Genomic DNA, 20,191 nt, shown 5'->3' with positions numbered 1-20,191 from the left:
AGAGGCACAGAGCTTGAACCAGGGTTCTCTTGGCTAGACACTGAGAATACAGGGGATGCAGTGGAGCAGGACAGCCAAGACCCATTCTCCAGCCTAAGCCAGGACAATCTAGACCCATCCTCCAGCTTCACGGGCTCTGCGTGGGCGCATGAGCCTCGGTACACATGGCCAAGACAAGTGCCACACAATCAAGATGGCCGCCTCAACACTCAAGATGGCTGCCACACCTGAAAAGATGGCTGCCACACAGCTGCCACAGCTGCCCCAAAAACCAGTGTCCACGGGGTACCAAGAGCCCCACTGTGACTGGATTCAAAACAAAAAAAGCATTAAGTGTTAAATTGTGACCAGACTCCAAATAGAGTGAGTCAAAACTCAGGCAGGGCAGCCTAAACTCTCTCAGGAATAAGAATCCAGTCAGCCCATCCCTGTGCCCCTGAGAACGCTGGGTAATTACTTTTTCCCTTTTGTCTGTTTTCTTTTCGCAGAACCACCAAGAAGCAGCCTCAAAAATCAGTTAAAGCCTCCAAAGTGCTTCTTTCCCCAGAAATCTTTTATAAAAGGTGAAAGATTTACAAGACCTGAAGAGCAAACCAAGCAGGATAATTGTTTTTGGAATGACCCCAATATTTTCACCCTGGCGACCCTGGCTGGGCATCTTGCCCCGTATTTATGGTTCCTGGTCCTCTGCGCACCACCGAGTGACCTTTCTGAGCCCCCTCTGTGAGCCCCCAGTCCCTTATCGGGCCTGTAACTCACCCTGACGCTATCTCTCGGGAGGGTCTTCTGCACTTTAATTTAACTCCCCTCATCGTTATTTCCTGGATTTCAAGGTTTTCTCTTTCGAATTGCCCTTCCCGGGACAAGCATAATCTGTTTGCCATCAAGCCCAATAAATATGTTTGTGCGGGAGATGGAACCGTTTGAGGAGAGCTCTCAGGCCTGGGAAGCCACCTCCGGCTCGCACCCCTTCTGGGCAGCGATGGCTGGCGTGTGTGTCCTTGAGCCTTGGTGCTGGTGGGAGCCACTGCCTCAGTTCTGAGGCCGAGTGGCCGGCTGTAACAAATAAAGATACAAGACACCTGGTTAAATTGGAATTTCAAATAAACAATGAATTTTTTTTAGTATAAGTATGCCCCCATTCAATATATGTTTTAAAAAAAAATTCTTCACTGTTTATCTGAAATTCCAATTTAACTGGGCATCTTGGGTTTTATCTGGTATCACCTTCTGGGGGCCATCTCTCTCACTCCCCCGAATGTAGATTAATACACTGGAGAGTGTTTATTTACCAGTGTTGCCATAACAAAGTACCAGAGACTGGGTGGCTTAAACAAAAGAAATTGTTTTTCTCATACTTCTGGGGGCTGGAAGTGCAAGATCCAGGTAGCCAAGCAGGGCTGGTTTCTTACAGAGTCTCTCTCCTTGGCTTGCAGATGGCCCCCTTCTCCCTGAGTTCTTACACTGTCCTCCCTCTGTGAGTGTCCTGATTTCCTCTGCTGAAACAATCCTGTTGGATCAGGGCCCACCCTAGTGACCTCACTGTAACTTAATTAGCTCTTCGAAGACCCTGCCTGCAAATACAGTCACATTCTAAGGTACGAGGGTTGGGCCTTCAACACATGAATTTTGTGGGGACACATTTCAGTCCACCACGAAGGGCGTTTAACTCCCTCCCACCAGAAAGCTCCAGAGTCTGGGCTTACTTCAGGGCAGCCCTGGAAGACAAGAACCTTGCCTGTCCATCCACCGTAGGTTCTGCAGAGCCTGCAGGGCCCTGGCTCAGAGCAGGCCCAGCACGAAATCTGTCAGGGTCCTGTCAGATTCACCCCCACTCTCTCCCGACCTCACCATCCTGGCAATACTGAGGGGTGCCCCCACAACCCTGCAAGCAGGCACCGTCATTCAAGGAGTGCAGAGCAGGGATGACCCACAGGAGCACAAAGGCAATGAAATTATTGAAATTATCCAGCCCTAAAGTTGTTCAAACCTGCCTACCCTGGTGTTTTGATACTGTGTAACAGCCATGAAAGATATTACCTTTGGGGATAGCTTTGGGGGAATGGTATCCCAGACTCTTCATACTATTTCCCAATTTCCTGTACGTCTATGAACAGTAAATAGAGTGATCCCATAGCCCAAGAATCGAACCAGGGTCTCCTGCGTCGCAGGCGGATTCTTTACCAACTGAGCTATCAGAGAAGCCCTTATAAGTCTACAATTAACGTCAAAAAAATTTTTTTTCATTTAGAAAAATTTTTAATGAAAAATGTGTTGAAGAAATCAGAGCCAAATCTCTGTTTGCCTGTGTGCGAGCCAAGTCACTTTGGTCGTGTCTGATTCTTTGTGACCCTTTGGACAATAACCCTCCAGGCTCCTCTGTCCCTAGGATTCTTCAGGCAAGAATACTGGAGCGGGTTGCCATGTCTTCCTCCAAGGGATCTTCCCAACCCAGGGATCGAACCCGCTTCTCTGATGTCTGCTGCACTGGCAGGCAGGTTCTTTACCATTAGCATCCCCTGGAAAGCCAAATCTATGTTTACATGAAGTTTATTAAACCCCAGTGAGAATACAAAATACTCTAAGGATCCAGATTGAACTATGAAAATATGATAGATACAATTTATAAACTCAAAGAACTTGAGTGGGAAAGTTAATACATAATAAGTGGGCCGTCTCTGGGGTCATACAGAGTCGGACATGACTGAAGTGACTTAGCAATAAGTTTAACTGATACTAGTGTAAAAGAAGCAACACTGAAACAAAATAGGGAAAATGCATAAATATTGGCTAATTAATGGATACATAATAAAAAATAATTTAGTAAATAAGAAATAGATAATTGGATAAAGCAATCACCTCGTATCTTAATGCTGGCTGGTTTTCTCTCCTAACCCCAAGACTGACAGATTTTCCTTGCCTTTATCCAGTCATGTCTCTCTTTGATGTGAAGGTTTATTTATACTTATTTTTAGAATAGCCCATTAGCTTCTAATATTTCTAAATATTATTAAATTAATGTCGGCTTCTGTACTAGATAATCCACATGAAATAAAAAAACAAGTGGAAAAAAGAATGGAACTACGCCTTAGAGAAAATGGTACAAGAGCAGGAAAGTTTAATCAGGCAGTGTGATAAGACAAAGGCTTACCCCAGGAGGAGCGGCTGCCACTCCAGGGGACAGGGCCTGTCTGTGTGTCTGTCTCCTCACCCTCTTATTCTCAGAGCCTGGCACAGAGAAGGCACGTGATAAATATTTGTGGAGTGACTGACTGACTGAGAGACGTCTTGGTTGGTCATCTGCTCATGGCCTCCCTGGCTGGTGAGCCCCTACAAGCTGGGCCCCTGAGGCCTGGTCTCCAGAAGCAAAGTACAGCCGTTCCACTCCCACCAAGGCCCTGCCTGTGTCCTGCAGCCAGGGGCAGCCACCCCCTGTCCCTTCCCCAGTGGCCTGGCACCTGAGCAACCACCTCTCTGGGTACCTGGCTACAGCAAAGGGAGGGTGCCCAGGGCAGAGAGCCAGCCTGTGCCTGCCCAGGAGGCCCGGCCCAGCTGTCTGGGGAGGCCATGGGCCTGTAAAGCCACAGTGCTTCTGCGAGGTTCTCCTGATACAATAAAAGATTATCAGCTAAATAAAACAAGGAGTGACTGGGGCCACTATGCCCTGTTGGATTGAAATCATGTGAGCAAAGTGGTTTTCTCTGAGAGATTTATTTCCTGCACTGGCTTCAGGCAGCCAGCCCAGCCTGAAAGAACAGGGTTGGTCTCCCTCCATTGGGGTTGGTGGGGAGGACACGCGTTTTTACTTATTCTTCCAATGAGCTGGAACAGTGAAGACAGCGTGAATGGACATTAATTCTGAAACAAATTATTAAAGTGCGATCTGGGATTCTGGGAAAGCCATCTACCCTCTGCCTGTCTGCCATTTCCCCTCACCCAGGCCATAAAATCCTTCCCCTCCACTCAAACCCCAACACAGGGTTTCCCATCCAGAGAAGACAGGCCTGGAAGTGACCCGAGCCCAGGGCCAGTGGAGTATCGGCCTGGCGGGACGGCCTCTGCCCTCCAGCTGACACCACCTTCCTGCTGGGCCTTGGCCCCCCAGAGGGACCCCCTACATTTTGTTCCCTCATTACCTGTATCTGTGATCAAGGATGCCCCAGGCAGAGATGGCCACCACCTCCTTCTCATAGGCTCAACCTTCATCGGCCTCCACCAGCTCTGGCCCGCTTCCTCACACCCAGCCCAGCCCAGGCCAGCAAGGACCTCACTACCACCCTAAACTGCCTGGCATTCCACCCTCCACTGCTGGGCACTGCCCGGGCCCTGCTCATCCAAGAGGAAAGTGATCTGGAATTCAAGGAGGGAGCCAGAAAGCATGAGCTGGGCAATCTAAGGCCTCTGGGTGGGTCTTGGACACAGAAAATGTCAAACCCAGCACCTCCTGGTGGCCAGTCTGGGAGAAGGGAGGCAGCGAGTACTGAGTAACCTCTGTGGAGAGGGTACGCCAGGCACAGGGTGGTAGACCAAGGGCATCTCAAGTCAGTTGAGTGCTGGAGGAGTTCAGAGGGGCTTCCAGAGACAAGACCCCTGACCTGGGCATGGAAGGAGGAGGAGGGGTACAGCACCCAGACCCAGAGGAAGCAAAACTTCAGAAGGTCTGGAGGTAGAAAGAACATCTACTGCTGCATTCAAGATCTATTACAGTAATGATAATCACGATGGTTAAAATGCACAGAGCACTTCCTGTCTGCTGTGTCACATGCTTTACACGTGTTCTCAGATTCTAATCTTCCCAACAACCCCACAAGGATGCTATTGTTGTTTAGTCACTAAGTCTCCCCTGGTGGCTCAGTGGTAAAGAATCTGCCTGTGAAGCAGGAGAGGCAGGTTTCACCTCTGGGTCAGGAAGATCTCCGGGAGAAGGAAATGGCAACAAGTATTCTTGCCTGGGAAATCCCATGGACAGAGAAGCCTGGTGGGCTACAGTCCACGGGGTTGCAAAAGAGTCAGATATGACTTACCGACTAAACAACAGGGAGGTAGGAACTACCAATATTCCCATTTTACAGATGAGGAGACTGAGGCTCAGAGAGGCCAGCTGCCCAAAATAGTATGTGGGAGAATTTGAACCTAGGTCTCTCTGACTCCAGAGGCAAGGCCCTACCACACCCTGCCTCCCCTGGACCCCATGCAGGCTCCCCCCACTGGTCTATGTTGGGGTGGGCAGGGCAGCATGCAGATCAGCAGGCTTTGAAGCCATGTCTGCACCAGCAAGTCAGAGCATGGTCAAACCCACTTGGGCCTGGTCTTCCCTCTTTCCTTCATCCCTTCCTGACTCTAACAACAGAGCCTGTGTCCGTGGGTGACAGGGGTTGGGTGGGAGTGAGAGATCCTGGCCAGGTAAGTTCTCCTGCCTGAGCTGATCAACCCATCACAGCCACGTGCATAGACATACCTGCCCAAGACTCACCTTTTTTAATGATCACAAACACATTTTATCATTATTATTATTTTAGTTTTAATATTTTTTTCAATTTTTTGGCCACAAGCAGCATACAGGATCTTAGTGCCCCAATCAAGGCTCAAACCCATGCCCCCCTGCAGTGGAAGCCTCCAAGGAAGCCTCCAAGGAAGTCCCAGTAATCAGAAATCTCTTGAGGCCCACATAGCCACGTATCATACCCTACCTGTACAAGGTAGACAGGCCACTCTAGGCTCCTGATTCCCAGAGCCTGGCATGGATCAGGGCCGAAGGTTCAGAGGGCTCCTTCAGGCCAGGCTGGGGGCCCCACCTTCTGTTCCTCCCAGCAGCAATGCCTCCATCCACTCAGCTGTACAAATCAGGAAGGGCCTTCCCGCCTCCCGTCCATCACCCCGTAACCAATCTGTCAGCAAGTGTCTGCGCTCTGTTGTGCTTATTTGCTTGGTCGTGTCCGACTCTTTGCGACCCCATGGACTGTAGCCTGCCAGGCTCCTCTGTCTGTGGGATTCTCCAGGCAAGAATACTGGAGTGGATTGCCATGCCCTACTCCAGGGGATCTTCAACACCCCAACACAAAGCACACCCCGAGTCGGTCCACTTCTCCCTGCTCCACCACCTCCTCCCTGGGCCCAGCACCCCATCTCCCACCCCTCCATGACTCCCAACCACACCCTCCTCAGCAACATCTGATGGGTGTCAGTGATGGGATCGCAGACAGAAACCTCATGTGTGGGGAAAATAGAGCATTCTCTTGTTCTCTGATGATGGGAAAAGGAGTACATTTTCTATCAGCCTAGACAACAAAAATGATGGAAACCAAGCATTCAGTAAGGATTTAGTTAACAATGACCCTTTAATCATGTCACCTCTCTCCAGCTAACGTCCTGCACACCCCTCTGCCCAAGCTGGTTTGCTCAGGTCAAATTTGCTCACTCTAGACTTAAATGTCTTCCTCCCTTTATCTAGGATGGGATGGGGAGTCTTTCTTGATCACTGCAATTATTTTGAAAATGCTGTCTCTTTATCCTCTGGGTCCCTCTCGGGGATCTCAGCCCCCAGGGACCAGGTGCCCCATCCTCCCTTCCCCATCGGGTCAGAGCTTCTGGGAGGGGTAGCTGGACCCACAAGCAGCCCCCACGGGTGATGACAGCCCCGCCCCAAAGATTCCGGTCCTTCCACACTTATGGGAACAAAGCCTTGAGGGATGAGGGAAGAGGGGCAGCTAGTCTGGAGGGGAGATGGCAAGCCAGAGATTCCTGGAGGGCTGGGTTAAGAGGCTGGGATGACTTCCTTGCACAGACACTGATAATAATAATAATAGAAGCCTGCCACACACGGGTCTGGTCCTTTCCGGGTGCTGGGCCCTGTGCTAACACGCTGCGTGCCCACACCTCCCCGCTGAGGTGGATAATTGTGTTATTTTCCTGTAGACTGGGAAGCTGAGATGCAGAGAGGGTGGGCACACAGCTAGCAGAGTCCTGATTCAAATCCCAAAGCCTGGCCCCTCACCACTGTGCTCCAGGCCTGGCGCTCAGCAGTTGGGAGAAGCCAGCACATAAGGATGGGGAGGAGGCCAGTGAGAGGGAAGTGGAGGGGCAGGCTGTGCCCTGAAGGTGGGCCCAGGACCAAGTCAGGACTCGGTCCAAGAGCAACAGGAATTCACGTTTGGGCTTTAAACCGGAGAGGTTCATGGTCCTGTTTGGGTTTGGGTTTAAAGGCTGCTTGACTGTCCTGTGTCAAGTGGATAAGAGAGAAAGAGACTGAGGCTGTGGGGGCAGGAAGGGGAGGGGAGAGAGAGGAGCGAGAGAGAGAAGGGGGAGGAGGGAGAAATGAACAGACCTCATGGATGCCACCGCTGCCGTCATGGGGGCGCTGGTGACCCGAGCTGGCAGGGGCTCTGGGTGTCTAAGGCTCAGAGCCCCCCTGCAGCTACTGCAGCACCCCACTTTACCCCCACCCCCCACCCCCAGTCTCCCCAGTCCAGCCCAGCAACTATTCAGCCTCCTCCTTCTTTCCTGCTGGATCCTCCAAGGGTCCTTGTCCCCCCTGACTCCAGGGAAACTGTCCAGAGTCCCTCAGGGAGAAGCTGCAGAGATGGGGACCCTGAGGTCTGACTCCTCACCTCAGCTCTTGCACCTGCTCCGTGTGGCTGCTGCCAAGAATGAACCAACCTGCACACAAAGCAGCCCCAAAAGTATTTCTGAACTGCTCAGGACTTGCCCAATAGCAGAAATAGTGAAAATGCAAGCCTTCTAAAGTCAGTAACAGGTTCAAAAGCCGAGGCAAGATTAAGTGGTGACAATTCCTACCGCCTGTCCTGCGGGAAAGCCTCCGGCCAGGAGTGGGGTCCTGCGCCCGTATATGAATCAGTCACAGTGCCAGGATGGGGAACCGTGATGTGCTGGGCCTGGAGGGCACCTTCTTCCTTGTACTCAGTGGTGGGTGCTGGGTTTGCCACCACTAGGGAAGGGGGAAATAGTGTGGGACCTCAAAATCAAGTTACTACAAAGCCTGTTTCACGAACATCTCAGAGAGGTTAAGCAACCCATCAAATCACCCAGCTTCCCCTTCCATTGCTCTGAACCTGTGTTCTGAATCCCCACCTGCAGGGGTTGGAGCAGGTTTTGGAGTAGGGACAGGGCACATTGGTGGCCCCTGTGAGAAAAAATCCAGATTTCCTTTTTTCTGGCTCTAAGGTTCTGCGAGGCGACCCCACTTCCCATTTCCCCCTCTGACCACATCCCTCCAACATGCGCTGCCAACAGTAGGTCCTACCGGCTCTGCTGGACTGCAATGACCTGGCGGGGGCGGGGCCTCAGTCCTCTCTAAATCTCCTCTCCCTTCCCTCACCTTTCCCAGGGCAGAGCCTGGCTCAGGACAAGTGCTTCTGAAAGGTTCTGTGTGGATTCTCAAAGGTTCTGTGTGAATGAGCTGGAAAGGACCTACAGATAGTCCCTGGGCTCAAAACCTCCAGACGCACAGCTCACCACCTCCAAGGCCCCCTGCTGTTGCTGGTTTCAATTCCACTTCCTCCCAAATCAAGTCTCCCTGTCAAGTCTCCAAGTCAAGACTCCCTGGCAAGTCAATTCCACTCCCTCCCAAGGCTCAGGTCCCCATCAGGGCATGCCTGGGGTGAGCCTTCTCCCTGGGACCTGGAGTGATCGAATCCCTAGAGATCAAGTGCTTTCTCCGCCCAAGATTCATGGGTCAAGAGGATACCCGAACACACACACATACACAGCTCCATTTCTTCCAGGAGGGGAGGAAACTCCCATTCAGGTCTTCTCTTTGGGGAAGGAGGCCAGGGAATCGGGAGATGGGAAGGGGAAAGGGAGGAAGAGATCTCCTCCTTCATCTGCCTGCCCTTGTGACCGTCTCCCAGGCCTGCAGATCCCGGCCTGGGACCCCCACCCCTGCTCACCCCCTCCCGGCCTGTGGGGAGGAGGGGCGCCAACAAAGGAAGGGTCCTCAGCCCGCAGGACCCGGCGCACCCGGCCCGCCACAGCAGGTCTCCCCAAGGACACACACGCTGGACGCGTTCCCGCCCGCGGCCGCTGCCACACGCGGTGGATCCGCAAGGGCTCACACACACACACACACACACACACGCACATCCGCTGCCACGCGGAGCCGGACACACGCGTCGGGAAGGCCTTGCGGGGGCCACGGTGCACCGGGTGGGTCGACGATCGGATGCCCGCGCGTCCGTCTGGGCCTGGGCCTCGTTCGGCGGGGTCGCGACCCCAAGCGCCGCAAACACCCGCAAGGGTCCCGGCTGCCCGACGGCGGCGAGGCGGGACGCTAGGGCTCGGGAGCGGCCGAGACTTCCGCCCCGGCCCCGCGCCGCCCCTCTCCGGCGGTCTGCGGCAGCCGCCAGGGAGGCCCAACCGCGGCCTCGTGGCGCCCCCTGCGGTCGGCACTACGCGGGCTCGGGCTGGGCGCCCGGGGGCGCCGGGGTGGGTGGTGGCTTCTCCTCTCCCGGGCTCCACTGTGGCCGCAGACTCTCCACCGGAGCGGCCGCGTGGAAGGGCCGGCGGCTGCCGCCGCGCCAGGGCCCGGAAGCCGGGCCAGAGCCCCCGACGGCTGCCTGCCCGGCCCGTCCGGCTCGCACCCCAACCCGGCCCCCCATGCGTGGGGGCTGCTTCCTCCTTTGACAGAGCGGGTGACCGAGGCGGTGCGCACAGCCGGGACGCGGGGAAACCTGGCTGGGACCTTGACTCTGGGGCATGAATGGGGGTCTCCGAACCCGGCCGGCCACCTCTGGGTCGTATTGGTCTCATCCCAGCACTGCCTGCCTCTGCCCGCCCCAGCTCTCCTCTGAGCTCACCCACCCACACCCTGCCCATCTGTCCAGGAACTGCCGGCACCCACTTAACACTCTCCTGGAGTCTTAAAATAAAAAAAAAATCACATGCGTGTGTGTGCCATGTCGCTTCAGTTGTGTCCGATTCTTTGCAACCCCATGGACTGGAGTGTGTTGCCTTGCTCTCCTCCAGGGGATCTTCCCCACCCAGGGATCAAACCTGCATCCCATGTCTCCTGCATTGGCAGGTGGGTTCTTTACTACTAGCTTTCTGGAGTCTTAAAACAAAAATCACACCAGGAAAAAACACCTTAGGAGCCCCAGTCTCAGGGTCCACCTTGGGGCCAGGAAACCCATGAGAGCCCCTTAGCTTTGGCCTGGTCTCTGTGAGTCAGTCTGGTTGTCTAACTACACTGAGATCCTTTAGGATCCCCTCTGCCCCCTTCTGTGCCAGCAGGGAGGTGGCACCCAGTTTTTTGCACTCATGACACATGTTCTGGGCCAGGCCCTTGGGCACCTGTCCTGCGATCCTCACAGCAAATCGACCCTGTGGGGTGGTATTATTGTTACGGCATCCTACAGATGAGATCGAGGCCCATGAGGTGGGAGGCTTGCCTGAGCTCACACATAGCAGGTGAGTGGCAGAGCTGAGATTGCAGCCCTGATTCGAGACTCACTTCAGAGCTCTACCAGCCCCGTCTACAGTTACCATGTGGAACCCATGCCAGGCACCGCCACCGGCTCTTTGATGTGACCCACCCTGACATGGACAGTGGCCACCCCATCACACCCATCACAAGAGTCACAATCACACTGGTAAGGCTCCAGCCCAAGCCTGGCCCTCAGAGTCCCCAAGAGTCAGATGCCTCCAGACTGACCCTCCCATTTTACAGATGGGCACACTGAGTCCACAGAGACACAGGGTCTTGCTCAGGATCACACAGAGCAGCTGTGGTCTAGGCTGCTCAATACCCCAGGCAAGAAAAGAGTTCAGGTCCCAGGATCTGACCCATCTGTGCTTCAGGGCCGCAGTCCTCATTGTAAGATCAACGGTTTAGCTGGAGTTCTGTCTGGAGGGAGGGATAAAGAGCAGGAGACAGACACTAACACAAAACAAGGACAAACCCAGAGATCAGAGCTGAGATGAGGGCTTGGCTGGGGTTTGGGGAAGCTCAAAGGAGAGACTGGACATGGGAGGGGTCAGTCAGGAAAGGATTCCCAAAAAAAGTGACGTCAAGTGGGCTTTAAAAGGATGCATAAGGGTTTGCCAATGGAAAAATGCAGGCAGGGATATTTCAGGAGAAGACGTGGGGCTCAGAGGCCTGTTCCCATCTGGGCCTTGGTAGTGAAGAGTATGGGACTGGGTACTAGACAGTCCTGGGTTGGAGTCCCAGCCCTGCTGTGTGACTTAACCTTTCTGAGCCTCCATTTCCTAGGCTATAAAATGAGAGTGGGGATGATCTTCTCAGTCACGAGGCAGTTGCCGGGTGATCAAGGGGCATGGCACACAGGAAGACAGGGACTAGAGACTATTGTAGGGAGCAGTTGGGGACTGGAGGAAAGAAAGACATGGCTGAGGCGGTCGTCTGTCTTCTGAGGACAGACATGTGAGGGACCTTGAATGTCAAGCTAAGGAGCTTGGCTTCGTTCCGAAGGCAGTGGGGAGACGTGGAAGGGCTTTGAGTCAAGGAGTTACAACTGTGATTTGTGTTTCAGAGGATGCCCACGCGGAGGTGCTAGGGTGTCCTTGAAGCAGGACAGGGAGGAGGCTCCTGATCGCTAAGCCCACCCACGTCCTGGCACCTGGGATCCCTCCAGCCTGCCGCCTTCTCCCTCTCTCAGCTCTACAAGGCTGAGAAGTTGCCCTGCCCTGATTCCAAGGCTGGTCCAGGGCCGAGGAGACAGGCGGCCTGCAGCCCCTACCCTCACTGCCCTGTGGTCCCAGACAGCCCTGCCCAGGAACCCACAGCCTCTGTGACCAGTTCTCTGCTTTCCTCGAGCTGCCCTCCCCCCTACACACACACACACACACACACACACACACACACACACACACTCCACAGTCCCCATTACAGAGAAAGGACGGGCAGCACCGCCATAATTTCTATTTCCTTCTAAATAGATGCTCCCGGACCTGCTCCCACAAAACCAATTAAAGCACCTGCCGAGGACAGGGCTTTGTCAGCAAATTATTTCCAGGCTTCGAGACTCGGGAATAAATCTCAGAAGATGAAGTGAATGGAATGAGTAGGGGAGCTAGAGATGGGGGGCTGAGCAGGCGGGGGAGGAGGGTCACTTTAGGTCCAAGCAACTGCAGCTGGAGTCTTCGTTTCTGCCACCAGACCCTCAGCCCAGGTCCCAGCACTGGCCCCCTTTACAGTCCCACCGGAGAAGCGGCCTCTAAAGAGTCGGACATCCTGGCTCCAAGTCAGGAATTCCCCTGGAAAATTGCCTGGAAACAACTTCCAGAACCACGGGGTGGGTGGCACGGCTATCTTTATGTCCTTGTCGCATCACTGCACCCCTTGGCTGTTTCCCCGCCACAAAGGAAATGGTACCATAGCCTCGGTGGGGAAACAGGATGTCTGGGCTCCTAACTCACTGTGGGGACCTCAGACAAGTCCTTCTCTGATCTGAGCCTTTGTGTTTCTATCTGCAAAGTAGGGGTGGATGGAAGTTCAGCCAGCCCTCCAGCTTCACCTCTTCATGTGCCCATGAAACTTCAGAAGGCCTCCTGGTTCAGGCCCAGCTGGCCTTCTGGGATGCCCATGGACTCTCTCTTTGGGCAGGCAAAAGCCAGGGAGCAGGTAGAGTTCCATCCAATGCAGCCATCATGGCCCCCATCAGCTCTCAGACTGGCAGCGGGGAGCGAAGGGCTGAGTGAGCCCCAGGTGGGCCCACATCCAGCGCTTAGTAGTACACCCTGCCCATAGTGTGGCCTCAATAAATGTGGCCATTCTTACTGTTACTATAGCAACACTTGCCTCTCTAGACTACCAGGTCCTTCAGCTCCAGGTCACATTCCCATCACTCCACCAACACCCACCTTGGTCCTATCAACAGTAAGGACTTGCATGACTGAGACCTCGAGGTGGGTATCATCAGCACTACCATCTTACCTGAGGAGACAAAGCCTCAGAGAGGTTAAGCCACATGCTCAGAGTCACACAGCTTGCCCAGCAGGACATGATGCCAAAATGGAGCCCAAGCTAATTCCCCAGATGAATCTGAGTTGGGAATCTGAGTTGAATGCACAAAAGGGATCAGACCTGAGAGGTGGAGATGTCAGGCACCAGAGCTACAAGCTTACCAGAAGCCTCCCAACCATCCCAGATTAGAGGCCATTCATAAGGGCTACAAATTAATTAATAAATTCAGAAAAGAATGCCCTGGAGATCCTGTGGTCAGGACTCTATGCTTCCACTGCAGGGCACCCGGGTTCCATCCCTGGTTGCAGAATTAAAAAATAATAATTAAGGGCTGCAGACTACTTGCCTCCACAGAAGTGAGCTCCACAGAAGTTAGGGTGCCCACCCGTCATCCCAGCACCTGGCCTGGGGCACCTGAGGAGCCCTGGAATCTGGCCTTACACTTCCATAGGCCACAAGGGACCCACTCAGGCCACAGATTGCTGGCAATAATAACAAAACAGTAACAAAACAATAATTATAGGTGGTACCCGTCCTCTGGACCTTTGAATTAGTTGAAGGAATCCTGACAATACCCCTGGGATAGGGACCGAGATTACAGGTAAGAAAACTGAGGCCTGTGAGAAGTCACATGTCTGGGGTCACTCTGCTAACAGCAGGAGCACAGTTTTCCTGGCCCCTATCATCAATGCCTGAGTGGGCAGTGGCCCATGGGCTCCCAGAAGCATTTTTCCTCTAATAGTTACACATTTCACTTCATATGTGTCAGGAAAAAAATAGAACCAGCCCTTCAAGCCCAAATAGTTTATGGATATGAAAAATGGACATATTTTTTGAAACAAGAAAAATCCCGAGTCAATGAGAACAGGTGGTACTTGTCCTGGGCAAAGGTGGATCAGTAACTGAAACACAGCATCCACATCCCTCCTCTGCATCCGCACAGCTGGCTGAGGCCCCAGAGGAGGAGGAGACGCAGACACAAGAGCTGAATAGGCTTATCGGGGTGACTCCGCTCCAGGCTACGGGCAGCGCTTTGACTACTGTGCAGTCACGCCACCGTTGCTGCCTGAGGTGTGTTCGTGCTCCCTCTTCAGGGATCTGACCTTTAAACTTGACTTCTCTCCCGTAATGAGGAGAGATCTGGGCTCAGAGAGGCTCATGCCCAGGGGCTCTGAGCTCCTAAGTTGAGGCCTGAGATTCCAGGACCAGTCTCTGTGTCGTCCAGGGGCTGAGAGAGGATGGATTTGCCTGAGGGAGTTTTCCAGGCCTGCAGGGCCAATCCAGATCCTCAGGATCTTAGCCAGGATTTGTTTCTTGTTGCTTGTCTTTAATGACTTTTCTTTCTAACTATACGTGCATTCTAAGTTGCTTCAGTCGTGCCCAACTCTTTGTGACCCTATGGACTGTAGCCCACCAGGCTCCTCTGTCTCTGGGGTTTTCCTGACAAAAATACTGGAATGGATTGCCATTTCCTCCTGCAGGGGATCTTCCCAACCTGGGGATCGAACCCACATCTCTTGTGTCTCCTGCACTGACGGGCAGGTTCTTTACCACTAGCGCCGTCTGGGAAGCCTTCATTGTAACTAACGAGGTGACTGAACACAGCAGCCCAATAGTAAGAGCTCAAAGAGCTTCTGAGCATTGTGACAAGCTGTATGACTTTGGGTTGCGTTATTTAACTTCTCTGAGCATCAGCTTCCTCATTTGCAAAGTGAGGATCCTAATATCTCCCTCAGAGGGGCATTTCGAGAGTAAAATGAGATCATGTGCTTCCATCAGCATTCAACCATGAAAACAGTACTTCAACAGGTGGAATTTGATACAGGCAATTAACTGCACAGGTAACCGAAATGCTGAGAAGCCAATAGGAACGGAAGAGAGACCCAGAGATCACTGAAGCAGACAACCACCTCGCCACTGTGTGGGCAGCACAAAAGGAGGAGATGGAGTTCACAGGGGCCATGGGGGTGGAGCTGCAGAGACAGCATGGTCCCTATCAGAGGCTGCCAGGGCAGGACGAAAGGGGGAGAAATACCCTGGCTTCTCCCTTCTCCTGCTCTCCTGTCTCCCCCAGGGCCTCCCACTGGCCATTTGAGGGGCCTGGGAAGCTCAGTTGCAGGGCAGGGCAGAGCTTTGCAACACCAGGCAGAGCGGGAATAACCAGGCATGGATCTGAAACATTTGCACAGGCCCGGGGCCGCACAGTACGCAGTGTCCTGCCCAGTCAGTAAATGACTGTGATCTCTATAGTGTTCACTATATTAGGACTATTTTGGTTCCAACAGAAATCCATTCAAGCCAGATTCAACAGGACAAAAATGGAATTTAACAGAACACTACAGTGAAATCTCCTAAAACCCAAGGGCAGGACCAGGAGAAGGCCTGGCAGGATTGTCAGGTCTCCCCAGAGCATCCCTGCTGTCTCCTGCTTCTCTCTGCGAGGGTTGCTCCGTACTCCTCGTGGCACCCAGGTTCCTTAGTCCACTGGGCAGAGGATGGCTGGAAACAGTTCCCAGATTCAGACAGCCCTGGGATTCCTTAGTCTGTTTTCCAAATTCCTGGGGCAGCCATTCTGATTGGCCCAGCTTGAGTACCTGTGTCCTCCTGATCCAATCAGCTATGGCCAAGGGGGTGGAGTCACAGGTGGGGCGCGCAGACCCTCCTACCAAACTGTGTAGGAATTACAGAAAGCCTTAAAATGCACTGTATTGTCTTATTTTCGGATTCTTCTATTTCGGCGTCCCTACTCTTATGTTTAGGGCTTCTCTTGTGGCTCAGCTGGTAAAGAATCCGCCTGCAATGAGGGAGACCTGGGTTCGATCCCTGGCTTGGAAAGATCCACTGGAAAAGAGAAAGGCTACCCGCTCCAGTATTCTGGCCTGGAGAATTCCGTATAGTCCATGGGGTCGCAAAAAGTCGGACATGACCGAGTGACTTTCACTTCACTGTTATGTTTAACATAAACAATGCTGCAGCCCCACCCCCACATTTCCTGCGGATGAATTCTTAAGGGTGACTCAGCTAATACCGAGAAGGTCCTTTACTGCCCTCTTCGTATAAATGCGCAGCAGCTGGTGGGACGTCTTTAAATGATTGTTCTTGAGGGTTTCAGAAGCAAAAGACAACCAGGCCCCACTGCAGGCCATCCCCTCCGAGGTTTTATTTGGCTTTCTTGCATATTTGTTTAATTAATTATTATTTGATTATCTGATTAATTATTATTCCAGACTCCAGTAATCCATAATGCAAAATCATACAGATGCTGGACTTAATTAAATGGACTTTTTACCTCATTTGGGAGAAAAGGAGTTTATTTAACAAGAAAAGAAGGTAAAGCGGTTCAAGGCAGCCAGTTGGGACGATGTTTTTTCTTTCCAGTTTTTATTATGAGCTTTCAAAACAGGAAAGCTGAAAGAACTGCACACTGAACTCTTTCATGCCCTCCAGCAAGATTCAACAACAATTCATACTTTGCCCACTTACCTCTGTTTCTCTCTCTGGGTCTCTGTCTCTGTCTCCCTCATTCTCACTCTCTCTCTATATATATGTATGTACACACATATACATTAAATATATATATATCATATATTATAAATTATACATATTAAAATATATAGCATGTATATATAAATATATATATGTGCTGAATTGCTTCAGTTGTGTACAACTCTTTGCGACCCTATGGATTGTAGCCCTCTTTGACTGTGTGGATCACAATAAACTGTGGAAAATTCTGAAAGAGATGGAGACCACCTGACCTGCCTCTTGAGACATTTGTATGCAGGTCAGGAAGCAACAGTTAGAACTGGACATGGAACAACAGACTGGTTCCAAATAGGAAAAGAAGTACGTCAAGGCTGTATATTGTCACCCTGCTTATTTAACTTATATGCAGAGTACATCATGAGAATTTATGGGCTGGAAGAAGCACAAGCTGGAATCAAGATTGCTGGGAGAAATATCAAAAACCTCAGCTATGCATATGACACCACTCTTATGGCAGAAAGTGAAGAGGAACTAAAAAGCCTCTTGATGAAGGTGAAAGAGGAAAGTGAAAAAGTTGGCTTAAAGCTCAACATTCAGAAAATGAAGATCATGGCATCTGGTCCCATCACTTCATGGGAAATAGATGGGGAAACAGTGTCAGACTTTATTTTTTTGGGCTCCCAAATCACTGCAGATGGTGACTGCAGCCATGAAATTAAAAGACGCTTACTCCTTGGAAGAAAAGTTATGACCAACCTAGATTGCATATTCAAAAGCAGAGACATTACTTTGCCAACAAAGGTCCGTCTAGTCAAGGCTATGGTTTTTCCTGTGGTCATGTATGGATGTGAGAGTTGGACTGTGAAGAAGGCTGAGCGCAAAAGAATTGATGCCTTTGAACTGTGGTGTTGGAGAAGACTCTTGAGAGTCCCTTGGACTGCAAGGAGATCCAACCAGGCCATTCTGAAGGAGATCAGCCCTGGGATTTCTTTGGAAGGAATGATGCTAAAGCTGTAACTCCAGTACTTTGGCCACCTCATGCGAAGAGTTGACTCATTGGAAAAGACTCTGATGCTGGGAGGGATTGGGGGCAGGAGGAGAAGGGGACCACAGAGGATGAGATGGCTGGATGGCATCACTGACTCGATAGATGTGAGTTTGAGTAAACTCCAGGAGTTGGTGATGGACAGGGAGGCCTGGCGTGCTGCGATTCATGGAGTCGCAAAGAGTCGGACACAACTGAGTGACTGAGCTGACTGAACTGAACTGAGGCTCCTCTATCCATGGGATTCTCCAGGCAAGACTGGGGTGGGTTGCCATTTCCTCCAGCAGGGGATCTTCCTGACCCAAGGATTGAACCCAAGTCTCTTATGTCTCCTGCACTGGCATGGCAAGTGGGTTCTTTACCACTAGCACCACCTGAGAGAAAAAAAGAGTGTATATATAATATATGTAAATTACTTTCCTGGGCCATTTGGAATCGAGTGACAGATATCATGACCTTTCACCCACAAATTTCTTTTCATCTCCTAAGTATAAGGACATTCTTCTACGTAACTACAATGCTATTATTATGCTAAGAAAATTAACAATGATTCCATAGTTCCATTAAACATTTCAGAAGGGCCAATTCAAATTTCAGGGAGACTAATTGCCATTGATAAGCAATTTCAAGAAATAAATAATATATATAAAAGTACCCGACATAATGTCTGGCACACATAGGAACTTAGTAAATGTCAGCATCCCCTGCCACCCGGCCCCCGCCCCCCACATACACGAATTTCCATCACCACCATTTTTAAAACCACTAAGTAACTACAAACAGCATCGTTCAATGGGATGCGACATCAGAAGAGCATGATCAGACCACCGGTGCCCCAGATGGGGCTCCCCCAACTCTTCCCCGCAGACACTGAAAGCAAGAGGAAAATTGCTGGAGACAAAAGACAGAGTCACAGGGCGCTGAACTTGGCCTCACCAGCCTCCTAGTAATGGCGCCAGGGAGGGGATCGGTGCCAGCCAGTGCTGCTCAGCCACGACATGGCAGACAGAGCTGGGCTCCTGGCCGGGGTCCCTCCACTTACCAGGGCAAGAGCAGGGTTTTTTTTTTAATTGTTTTCAAAACAGATTTCATGTGGTCCCAAAATGAGACCATGATTGTAAATTAAAGTGTAATTAGCCTTTACGCTTTTATATTCATTAACTCTTCTCTGTTAATGATGCTAGGCTGGAGCAGAAACCCTGCATTATGAAACCACATCCAGGAAATAAAATAGTGATTTAGATAATGGCCACAATGTATTGCTACTTACACATAATTAAACAAATGCTCCATTTAAACTTGGAAACATGACTGAATGTTGATTAACCCTCGCCCAGCAATTCTGCTTGGAACTGGGGAAGGGGAGGCACCGTGAGCTCGTCCGTAACAAAGTGTCTGGAGCAGCCACGTGTGCCTACTACATTGCCAGCCATGCCCACCAGCCCCACCTGTGCTGCCTGGGTGGCTACAGGTCTCATGCCAAGGAGTGTGGCCGTGGATGGAGGTGACCGTGAAAGTTATCCCAGGACCACTTAAGAAACCACCACACTAAGTGAAACAAGCCAGACACAAAAAGACAAATATTGTATGATTCCAAATTTATAGAAACAGAAAGGAGAAAGGTGAGCACCCAGGGGCAGAGGCTAGTGCTTAATGGATACAGCATTTCAGCTTGGGGTGGTGAAAGATGTTGAAAGATTCTGGAGATGGATGGTGGTGATGGTCACATAACAATGTGCACACACTTAATGCCACTTAACTGTATCCTTTAGAATGGTTAAATAGTAAATTTCATGTATAATTTACCACAATTTTTAAAGCTTATTTAAAGCATTAGGAAAAAAGGGAAAAGTCACCACACCCCAACTCCACTGCCCACAAATACAAAAAGTCTGAATCTCACCTTCTCAGAGATCAGTTCACATGGTTCATCACAACTCTGATAAGACCTGACTCAAAGTTAGGAAAATGGAAATTTTTTTAGGTTTTAAAAATTATAATGAAGTATTGCTTAACATATAAGCAATAATTCAGACATATAATTCAATAACATATAATTCAGACATGTATTGACTAAAAGGTAAAGTTTCTGATTCTCAAACCCACTCCCAAAAAAGAAGCACCCAATAATTTTTATGTTTGTCCTTTTTCTACATGTAGCTTTTCCACATAATGTGTTGCTCTGCTGGGTCCCCCAGAAGCAGACCCTGGGACAAGAAAGGGAGGGCAGGTGGGAGATGTGGGGGGTGATCCCAGGAGAAATAAGTAGGCAATAAGACAAGGAAAGAGAAGACTAAAACGTGCATGACCCTATCTATTATTTATTGCTGCATAACAAGTTATTCCAAAATCTAGTCACTTCAAACAATCACTATTACTTGACTGTTGACTCCTGTGGGTCGGGAATGCAGACAGTAGGGAAGAATTGCCCCTACGCCACCAGGGTCTGAGGCCTCAGATGGAAAAGTTCAAGGCTGGGGCTGGAGTTGTCACGAAGGATGCCTGCTCACACATCTGATAATTGATGCTGGTTCTCTTTGGGGGACCTAGCTGGGTGGGGAGCTGGAACACCCACAGGTAGCCTTTCCAGGTGACCTGGGTTCCTGAAACATAGTGGCTACGTTCTAAGAGCAACCACCATGCAAGTGAGAGAGAGAAAAGGGTGGGGGGCAGCGAGAGAGAGAGAGAGAATGAAAGGCAGAAACCAGACTGTTAGGACCAGT

The 20,191-nt window shown here is 51.1% G+C and overlaps 1 non-coding gene across 1 annotated transcript; it reads right to left on the bottom strand.

The window, feature by feature from the left end:
- Window positions 1–488: 488 nt before the first annotated feature.
- On the bottom strand, window positions 489–601 carry LOC112578293. The gene has a single exon (XR_003102587.1). It is a non-coding gene; the product is annotated as a U5 spliceosomal RNA (small nuclear RNA).
- Window positions 602–20,191: the final 19,590 nt, after the last annotated feature.

This window comes from Bubalus bubalis, chromosome 12 (assembly GCF_019923935.1).
Source record: "Bubalus bubalis isolate 160015118507 breed Murrah chromosome 12, NDDB_SH_1, whole genome shotgun sequence".
NCBI lineage: Eukaryota > Metazoa > Chordata > Mammalia > Artiodactyla > Bovidae > Bubalus > Bubalus bubalis.
This window is presented reverse-complemented; position numbering and strand designations above follow the sequence as displayed.